This window comes from Pseudochaenichthys georgianus, chromosome 20, assembly GCF_902827115.2.
Source record: "Pseudochaenichthys georgianus chromosome 20, fPseGeo1.2, whole genome shotgun sequence".
In the NCBI taxonomy this organism is placed as follows: Eukaryota; Metazoa; Chordata; class Actinopteri; order Perciformes; family Channichthyidae; genus Pseudochaenichthys; species Pseudochaenichthys georgianus.
The window spans coordinates 20,837,274-20,846,735 of NC_047522.1; the positions used below are offsets into that span (position 1 = coordinate 20,837,274).

Below are 9,462 nucleotides of genomic sequence, written 5' to 3' on the forward strand. Positions count from 1 at the left end.
ATTGGTCAAATTTGACATCTCTCCAGAGACCTATCGGCAGCGGTTCCGGGCCACCTCATCGCCAACGGGGGAGACACCGACAGAATCATACCACCGGTTGAAAGGGCTCTATCGTCGCTGGATGCGACCGGAGCAGAAGAGTAAAGAACAGATGGGGGAGACTATCATCCTGGAGCAGCTGCTGCAGGTGCTTCCTCCAGATACTCGTACGTGGGTAAAAGAACATGAACCGGAGGATGGTGTTATAGCATCCAAGTTGGCCATGCAGTTCCTGAACGCCAGAAAGGGGGCGACATCACGACCAACGCGGGATGAAACCAGGGACTGGAACCACCAAAGGGACAACTTTCCAAAGGTTGGTCAAGGTAACCGGGGGGCATATGACAGGGGACCCTCTGCTCAGTCAGGGACTAAACCTTTTGTATGCTATCATTGTCAGCAGCAGGGACACAAAGCGTCAGATTGCCCCCTGAAGAAGCCAAAACTGACAGGACTGTGTTATGTGCCCAGAAAGGGTGAGGAGATTGACTGTCAAGACAGGGAAGAAGGGTGTAAAGTGATCCCGGTAAAAGTTAATGGTAAAATGATAACTGCTCTCCTTGACTCTGGAAGCTCCATGTCATTCATTAGGAAAAGTTGTGTGCCTTGTGCTATTGACTACAACCAGCAGACAGATGTGTTATGTGTACATGGTGATTGCAAGCCAGAACCACAGGTAGAGCTTACAGTTGATGTAGAAGGCCAAAGGTATCTGTTAAACGTGGGGGTAATTGAAAGTTTACCTGTTGAGATGCTGTTGGGGAGGGATTTGCCTATTCTATATGATCTCCTTAGCAGTACTAAACATGTCTGTGAACCCTTGTCAGGACAGAAAATGCATGTTTCTTGTTTCGTAGTGACACGGTCACAGGTAAAAGCCCAAGCAAATCCTGGTGTCCAGCCTCTGCCAGACTTATGTGGTAGTCTGTGCAGTGCTGGAACAAATGCACCAAGGAAAACACGTCGGCAACGGCGGTTAGAAAAACACGCTTGGTCACCTGTACCTGGTGAAATGCCTGGCAATGCTTTGTCAAATATAAAGTGGGAAATACCAGAGAATATGACCATGTTGCAACAGTCTGATCCCTTGTTAAAGTCTTTGCTAACCAAGGTGTTAAACTCAGCCAATCAAACCGCTCTAGTAGGTGGTGCAGCATACGTGCTCCACAATGACCTGCTTTATGAGGGGGAAGAGCAAGACGGCAGGAGATTAGTTGTGCCAGGTAGCTGTAGATCCCTAGTACTACACCTTGCACACACACTTCCATGGGCAGGACATCTAGGTCACTATAAGACGTATCTCAGACTTGCCTCTAGGTTCTTTTGGCCTTCCATGTACACTGATGTGCAGAAATATTGTAAAACATGCCCAGAGTGTCAGAAAACTTGTCCTCTCCGCAAATCAAACCGAGCACCCCTCCAAACCATGCCGGTGATAACAACCCCATTCAGGCGGATTGCCATGGACATTGTGGGGCCCCTGGAAAAAAGCTCAACAGGATACCAGTACATTCTTGTGGTATGTGACTATGCTACTCGGTTTCCTGAAGCTTTTCCTCTCCGGTCTATAACCACCCCAAAGTTGATCAGTGCTCTTGTTCAGCTGTTTTCTCGTGTAGGAATCCCTGAGGAAATTCTGACGGACCAGGGAACCAACTTCACATCACGCCTGATGGGTCAACTGCATAAGGAGTTGGGGATAAAAGCTATCAAGACGACTCCTTACCACCCAGAGACTGACGGACTTGTTGAAAGGTTTAACCAAACCCTCAAGAGGATGCTAAAGAAGTTCGTATCTGATACTGGAAAAGACTGGGATAAGTGGTTACCCTTTCTACTCTTTGCCTACAGGGAAGTGCCTCAAGCGTCCACCGGATTTTCCCCGTTCGAGCTACTCTACGGCTGGCCAGTCCAAGGGCCCTTGGATCTGTTGAAACGTAACTGGGAGGAAAAGGTAACAGACAAAAAGGCAGAAGGGCAGGGTATTTTGCAGTATGTCCTCCAGATCAGGGACAGGTTGGATCAGTACCGAGAGGAGGCCAGGCTCAATCTAATGGATGCCCAGAAGACTCAAAAACGATGGTACGACCAGCAAGCACGCAACCGTGAGTTCAAACCAGGTCAAAAGGTTTTGTTACTCTTGCCTTCTTCCTCTAGCAAGCTACTGGCCAAATGGCAGGGACCGTTTGAAGTGTTAAGGAAGATGGGGCCTACGACTTATGAGATCTTGCACCCGGAGAAAAGAAGAAAAAAAACAGACTTATCATGTCAATCTCCTTAAAGCATGGGAGGAAAGAAGCAGCCCTCCTCCCATCACCTCACTACTGGCCCGCAGGGTGGTTGAAGAGGATGACTCCGAAGGGGTAGTTGGTGCCTCGAATCAGCAGCCAGCGAAGGTCGATCTCTCCCACCTGGATGGTAAGAAGCCAGTTGACTTGCAAGTTATTTTCGATACCCTTCCCCACTTGTTCACACAGAAACCAGGCCGGACAGGTGTGTTGTAGCATGTAATCCGAGTAAAACCGGGGCAGAACACAGTTCGGCAGGCATGCTACAGAGTACCGGAACGTTTAGTGGAGGCGTTGAAGGAAGAAATCCGCTTGATGCTCGAGCTGGGAGTAATTGAACCATCAACCAGTGAGTGTAGTAGCCCTATTGTCATTGTACCCAAGAAGGATGGCTCTCTCCGCATTTGCATTGACTTCAGGAAGCTGAATGCCATCTCCTTCTTTGATGCCTACCCAATGCCCCGGATTGAGGACCTGCTGGAGAGGATTGGTCGAGCCAACTACATCACTACCTTGGACCTCTGCAAGGGGTATTGGCAGGTCCCCTTGGAAAGCCAGTCCCGGCACCTCACCGCGTTCAGAAGCCCACTAGGCCTCTTCCAGTTTACTGTGATGCCGTTTGGTCTACATGGTGCCCCAGCAACCTTCCAGAGTTTAATGGACAAAGTTCTTCTGGGGTGCGAGGACTGCAGTGCTGCCTACCTGGATGACGTGGTCATTTACAGCAGGACCTGGGAGGAACATCTCGATCACCTTCGTCGGGTCCTAGGTGCAATCCATGCCGCAGGACTCACACTAAACCTACAGAAATGTGAGTGGGCTAAGCAGGAGACTCGTTACCTTGGGTATCAGCTGGGGAACGGTGAAGTCAGGCCACAGGTGGACAAAGTTGAGGCCGTCCTGAACAGTCCGAGACCTCGTACCAAGAAACAAGTACGGTCCTTTCTTGGCCTGGTTGGATGGTATTGACGTTTCATTCCTCAGTTTGCCACTCTAGCAGTTCCATTGACCAACCTCACGTGCAAGGCTGCTCGGAATCCTGTGGAATGGAATGAAGAGTGTGAAAGGGCTTTCCAGGAGTTGAAGGAAAAACTGTGCTCGTCTCCGGTACTGCAGAGTCCTGACTTCAAAAGACGCTTCCTGGTTCAGGTGGATGCCTCTGGAGTGGGCATCGGTGCAGTGCTGGCTCAGGGAGAACCAGGAGAGGAACGTCCAGTGTTGTATCTCAGCAGGAAACTTCTGCCCCGTGAAACCCGGTACTCCACCATCGAGAAGGAGTGTCTGGCAATCAAGTGGGCATTGGACAGCCTAAGGTACTACCTACTCGGGAGGGAATTCGACCTACAGACGGACCATAGAGCCTTGACGTGGATTCAGACCATGAAGGACCGGAACGCCAGGGTGACTAGATGGTATCTTGAACTACAACCATTCAAGTTCTGTGTGTGGCACAAAGCAGGCAAGGAAAACGTCACCGCAGACTACCTGTCAAGGCTGCCAAACATCGTTGATGTAGGAGAGGAGGGTGGTAATGTGAAGAAGAAGCCTTCATCACAGTTGGCATAGGGGCATGGTAAAAGGCACACTGAGGGTAACACACATTTGATCAAATAAAACCCAAGTCATTGTTTGTTCAAACCTAATTTATTGGAAGTCTTTTTGCAAGTAACCTGCTTACCCTCTCCTTCAAGGCTGTGAAGGCCAAACAGAGCCACAGAAAGAAGCAGCCTTAAGTAGAGGCTCAATCAGTGGGAATACCTGTGCGCAATTGGAGCATACCATGTAGTGCATGGGCGCGGGTGGCACTTTTCTTGCGAGTGTACAAATGTTATTGTTTGGGGCTTCTGTGGTCAAAGAGATAATATGTTGACCTATTTTGATTTGTTGTGTTTGGGTAATTTGTCTTGCATTGTGAATGTGTTTGTAGATTAGAATGACATTGGTTAGGGGTATAAATAGTGGATTATCCTATGGGGAGGGGCTTAACATGTATAAAACCCTGGCCACAAGTGTTTTGAGGAGTCTGATCGTGGCTGTAGAGCGGAGAGGTACCAGTTATATGTCCTCGACCTGTATGTATATAGGAGGGTTTTGATTTCTTCCTGTAAAATCCTTGTTACTTTGTGTTTTTTCAGCATGTTGGTGTCAATAAAAGCACCTAAGGATACATTTTTGTTGACTCTAGCCATCTTATTTAATTCCTAGTTTTTTCATCGAACCTTTTTGTAACATCAAAGAAGATGGCCTACATTATGGAAGATGGCCTATTGATGCCTCGCTGGATTAGTGATGCCTGTGAGGAGTCAGACTCCGTTGCAATTTATCAGGTTGTCGTGCCAACAGCCTATCGTTCTCAGGTGATGTCCTTGGCTCATGATCATCCGTGGTCAGGTCACATGGGGGTAACAAACGTATGAAAGAGTTTTAAAACACTTCTTTTGGCCAGGACTTAAGTCTGAGGTAGTTCTTTATTGTCGAACATGTCATGTGTCCCAAGTTGTTGGTAAACCGAATCAGGTGATTCACCCTGCTCCTCTCGTTCCTATTCCAGTAATGGGAGAGCCATTTGAAAGGGTGATTGTGGATTGTGTGGGACCCTTGCCTAAAACTAAGAAGAAGAAGTACTGCACCAGGGATGACCAAAGTGAGTCTTCTAAAGCTCACCAGGTGGAGACAACCGTCTCTCCTATGGCTTCAGCTTCGAGGGTGAGCTCAGATGAGGATGAGTTGGTGATGTGCAGTGCAACACCACAGGGGGCAATACTGAGGTATTTGCTGATTTGCCCATTACTTGTCTCATCTTCCTGATAACCAGGAAATTATTTGCTTTGTAAATGTTTATTGTCAGGTCCAAACATACTGTTTGGATTTATATGTGTGGGGGTGTTGCGTGCCAGGCAGGCTGTACTGGTGTGGTTTTCCTTCCCTCCTGTGTTTCTCTCTTCTCCCTGTCTTCTGCACAGCTGATCAGCAGCTGATCGGTATCTGCCTGTGCACCTGAGTCTGATGGCTGATTGGATCCTCTCACCCTCAGCTGGCCTATCAGCAGCCAGGGCCGACCATAAAGGAGGCACCCAGGAAGTCTTCTCGCTCTCTCACTCTGGGCCTGTTGCTGAATGAAGAGCCTGCAATTGACTGCAGTGTTTAGCAACTCATTATCTTTGTATTGTCTGACCTTTTTGAAAGTGTGTGTGTTGAGAGGTGGAGGAGTTAGGTAAGTCTGCGGTACCCTGTCCATTTCTCACCACGTAGCTAATTAATGTTAGACACACTAGGTTAGCGGATTGTTGCCACCCCTGTATATTGTTTTGTCAACTTTGTTTGCTTAGTGAGGGTTTTTGTTTTGGTTTCAAAGGATAGTTGTAGAGATAGGCCGGGTTTTGTTATGCTGGTTTCTTTTGTTTGGCACAACCCTTTGACTCCTCCTCCTCACCAACAGTGTTTCAGTTATGTCTGTTCGGTTCTGGGTTTACAAAATAAACCTTTTGTAAACTGTTACGCTGACTCCCTCATTTGTATTGGTTGTATGTTATTGTCTCCAGGTCCCCTAGACCTTAGTGGGGACGTAACAAAGACACTGTACTTGTATTCAATTGTCTTGTACTCCTATCACTAAATACAAAAAAATAAATCAAGGCAATAATCCATATAGATAGGTTTCTCTGACAGAAAGCCTTAATGCTTTATCGCATAAATAATATTCAAACAAAGGTGTTTCCCCAGCATGGTGACAACAGAACAGGATAGCCTATATAGTATGTACTTTTTTTTTTATAGTATAGAAACATATCGGAATTAGATTTACTCTAAAGTAGGTTTTCACATACAAGAAATGTGGGGTTTAATATCAGCTTCACACTTCCTGGACACATTTTAATCTCTCCTTAAAAAGGTTAACGTTCCAATACATCCTCTCATGTCTCCATTGTTCGAGTCTACGTGTGTGAACGCTTGTTGAATGAAATGTATTCTGTGATCAGAGGACACTCCTGTTTCCGCAGTGTGTGTGAAGTGCGTGTATCTGTGTGTGTGCCAGAGGTGACGTCTGGTCTCAGCTGAATGTTCTCCAGACGGAAAACCTCTGTCTCTCCAACAGGAAACAAAAAGAAGCTTCAGTGAGAGACTGACCCACACCTGAGGGCTCTGGAGAGGATCAGTCAGTGTGTGTCATCTTTCTGTTCTACTGTTTTCCGTCATGGTGCTCTATGTTCAGCTCATGATCTCATTAGTGTCTGTACTATTTCTGTACTAGCTTTTTGTTTTAGTTTTTCTCTGCTTCAATCCTTTAAATTAAACCAATAAAAAGATATCACTCATCCTAAATCTGTATCTACAACAGCCGCTTGTTGACAAATTATTAAAACCTCCAATGAGTTTAAACATACAAAATCTCAAGTGCAAAACATCGTCCTGTTACTATCAGCCTACTTAGATTAGGTTTTAGTGAGAATGCAAGTATTTGGGAAGAAGTTAGTTAATGACAGGATAAATGAGACTTGCATTATACTGCAATAGTCGTGTGAGAGTTTTACATGAACGTCTGATATCAGTTTCATCCCATATTTAATTCAAATCATGAAAAATGTTCTGATTCTTTATTCTTTCTTCACTGTAAGCATGCATGAGTAAGAAATTCATAACTCTGAACAGAAATGGTCAGTGTTCCGGCAAAAGCTGCTAACTATAATAATAATAATATATTTATTTTGTTAGCGCTTTTACAGGTGCTCAAAGACGCTTTACAGATATAGTGAAAAGAAAAGAAAGGAACCACAAATAAATATACAGTTAAAGTCAAATAATACAAAAACAATCACACATTAAAGGTGGGGTAGGTAAGTTTGAGAAACCGGCTCGAGATCGCTAGAATTTGAAAATACACAGCAGGAGAAAATCTGCCACTTCCTTACAGAGCCCCTCCTCCAACACACACGAACGCGCACATGACCAATGACGGCACGAGATAAGTTTGTGCCCCGATGGAAGGCTGACAGGCAGGTAGGCCATCCAGTTACTTTAGCCGGCCCGGCTCAGATGATTGGTCGTACTTTTTACAGTATTACGGCTTCCACAGATGACATTTTGTTATGGATTTGTTGTCAAAGCACTTCAGATATTCATTGCTATCGGGATGTTAAGAGCATTCCATGGAATATAACAAAAAGTGTATCTCGAGCCGGTTTCTGAAACGTACCTACCCCACCTTTAAAATCCAGATTGAAGAGGTGAGTTGTTGTGAGTTGACTAGCTATCAGCTTTCACTTGGTCCCCCAATGGCCGCTGCTGAGTTTTAAGAAGTCAGCAGTCAATAACATGTTTCTGAAAAGAGTAAATCATTGCACACACACAATATCGTAGAGCAATAGTAAAAATGTAGCAACAAATATGTGTTTGATAGGCCCAGCAGAATGCCAGATGTGCTGTGGACAGACAGCAAGTGCACACATCTCACAGCTAAAACAATGTTTAGAGTATCAGCTTGATCCAAATTTAAATCTTGTGAAGTGCCAATTAAAATAACGGTAACACAACGAACGAGTTCCACTTCCTTTTCTACTCACAGAAAGTGAGAGAGCGCTGTGTGGCCTGAACTCAGTGTGGACTCAATAATGGTTTCAGGATGTTCCCGTAAACCTGGATATTACCTGCTTATTTAAAGCTCGAAATAATCCAAAGGGTCGTGGAATGCAGCTGCGAGTACAAGCAATAACAGGGGCGGTCAGAAGATAAGCTCCGTGGCATCAAACAGGACGATACACAACACGCATTAAGACTGTAGAGAAAACTACAAGGAGATGTTTGCAATATGCCGTCATTCTGAGATAGCAGGGATATGAGTTCCTCCACTGTACCTTCAGAGGAGGGGGATTACAGAGCAGCTGCAGCCGCTGAGAGTTAAGCCAGCGTCTCGCCACAACAACATGCAGCTGCTCTCCAGTGGTGAGGAAGTATGGAATATAAAGCCCAGAGTAAAAGGATAGAAGATGAGATTATGAGCACACTGTTCCCTTTAAATAGATTCTGCATTCATAGGCAATGAGACGGGAATAGTTCCAGTAGGATAATACCAACAATAACCTCTGTGTTCAAGTAGGATGTATTTTAGATACATTTTAAGGAGTCTATTTGGTATTTACACACAATCTGAATTATATTGCGTAAACGTACAAAAACATCATCATCAAATTGTGCTTTTGTGTTTTGTATGTCAGCCCTCCTTCCTCTCTCCTCACGTCTTCCCTCATCTCTGTCAGCCCGTCTTCTTTGTTCAGATAAACCCAGACGCAGAGATGCTGACACACTAAACTGCAAATATGAAATCAGTCCTCTGGCTTCACCACAACCGATGAGCGCTGAAACCGTAAAACCTACACCTGACTATCGGAGTGATAACAATATGTTCACACTCCATTGGAGGTGGATTCCTTTGTTATTTAGGGACGTTTGTCACTTTAAGAGACACATTGACAGTTGACGACTCTCGTGAGGGGATAGTCTGGGGACCATGTGTGCATTAGAAACTATTTGACATATTGTGATCCTTCCTCCTTTTATACTGAGCTAATGCATTTCAAAAGTAACGGACGACAAAAGCCACAATCCTGAAGTTATCCGGAGGTTTCAGCATTCAGAGTTGGTCAAATAAAGTCAGAAGTACAACATTTCCTTGATTCATGGAACATGTAGACAAACTAAATGAGAAAGTCTCTCCTAAGCATCGGGTGGTGCGTCGAGATTTCTAGTTTGAGGATTTTGTAAGAGCGTATTTTTATATTTTAAGCAAAACAAAAACAAATCCCTTCATACCCTGCAGTGGGAATGCTGACAGCTGAAATACATTGCCAGACATGCAGAATACATCTTGAAGTATAGGATGTAGAAAATGCTGAACAAACGTTCTGAACAAACGTTCATTGAAACGTATCATTAAATCAGCTCATGTAAACTGGGTCTGTGGTGGGTCTGTGGTGCTGCGGTACGTAGGTCACAGATATGATCCACTCACTGAATGCAGAGTGTGATCTGCCCTTTCAGCACGTTCTGCTCTCTGTGTGGGACTTCCTGTGTGCTTGGAAACTGTTGTGGTAACAAACACTAAACACAGCATTGTCAGATTTCTGCCTTAACCTTTAAA

At 45.1% G+C, this 9,462-nt stretch overlaps 1 protein-coding gene across 1 annotated transcript in view; it reads right to left on the bottom strand.

Annotated features, from left to right (window-relative positions):
• Positions 1-9,462, bottom strand: part of LOC117466088 (vasoactive intestinal polypeptide receptor 2-like) — a 59,454-nt gene that overhangs the window by 18,808 nt on the left and 31,184 nt on the right. The window lies entirely within an intron of this gene.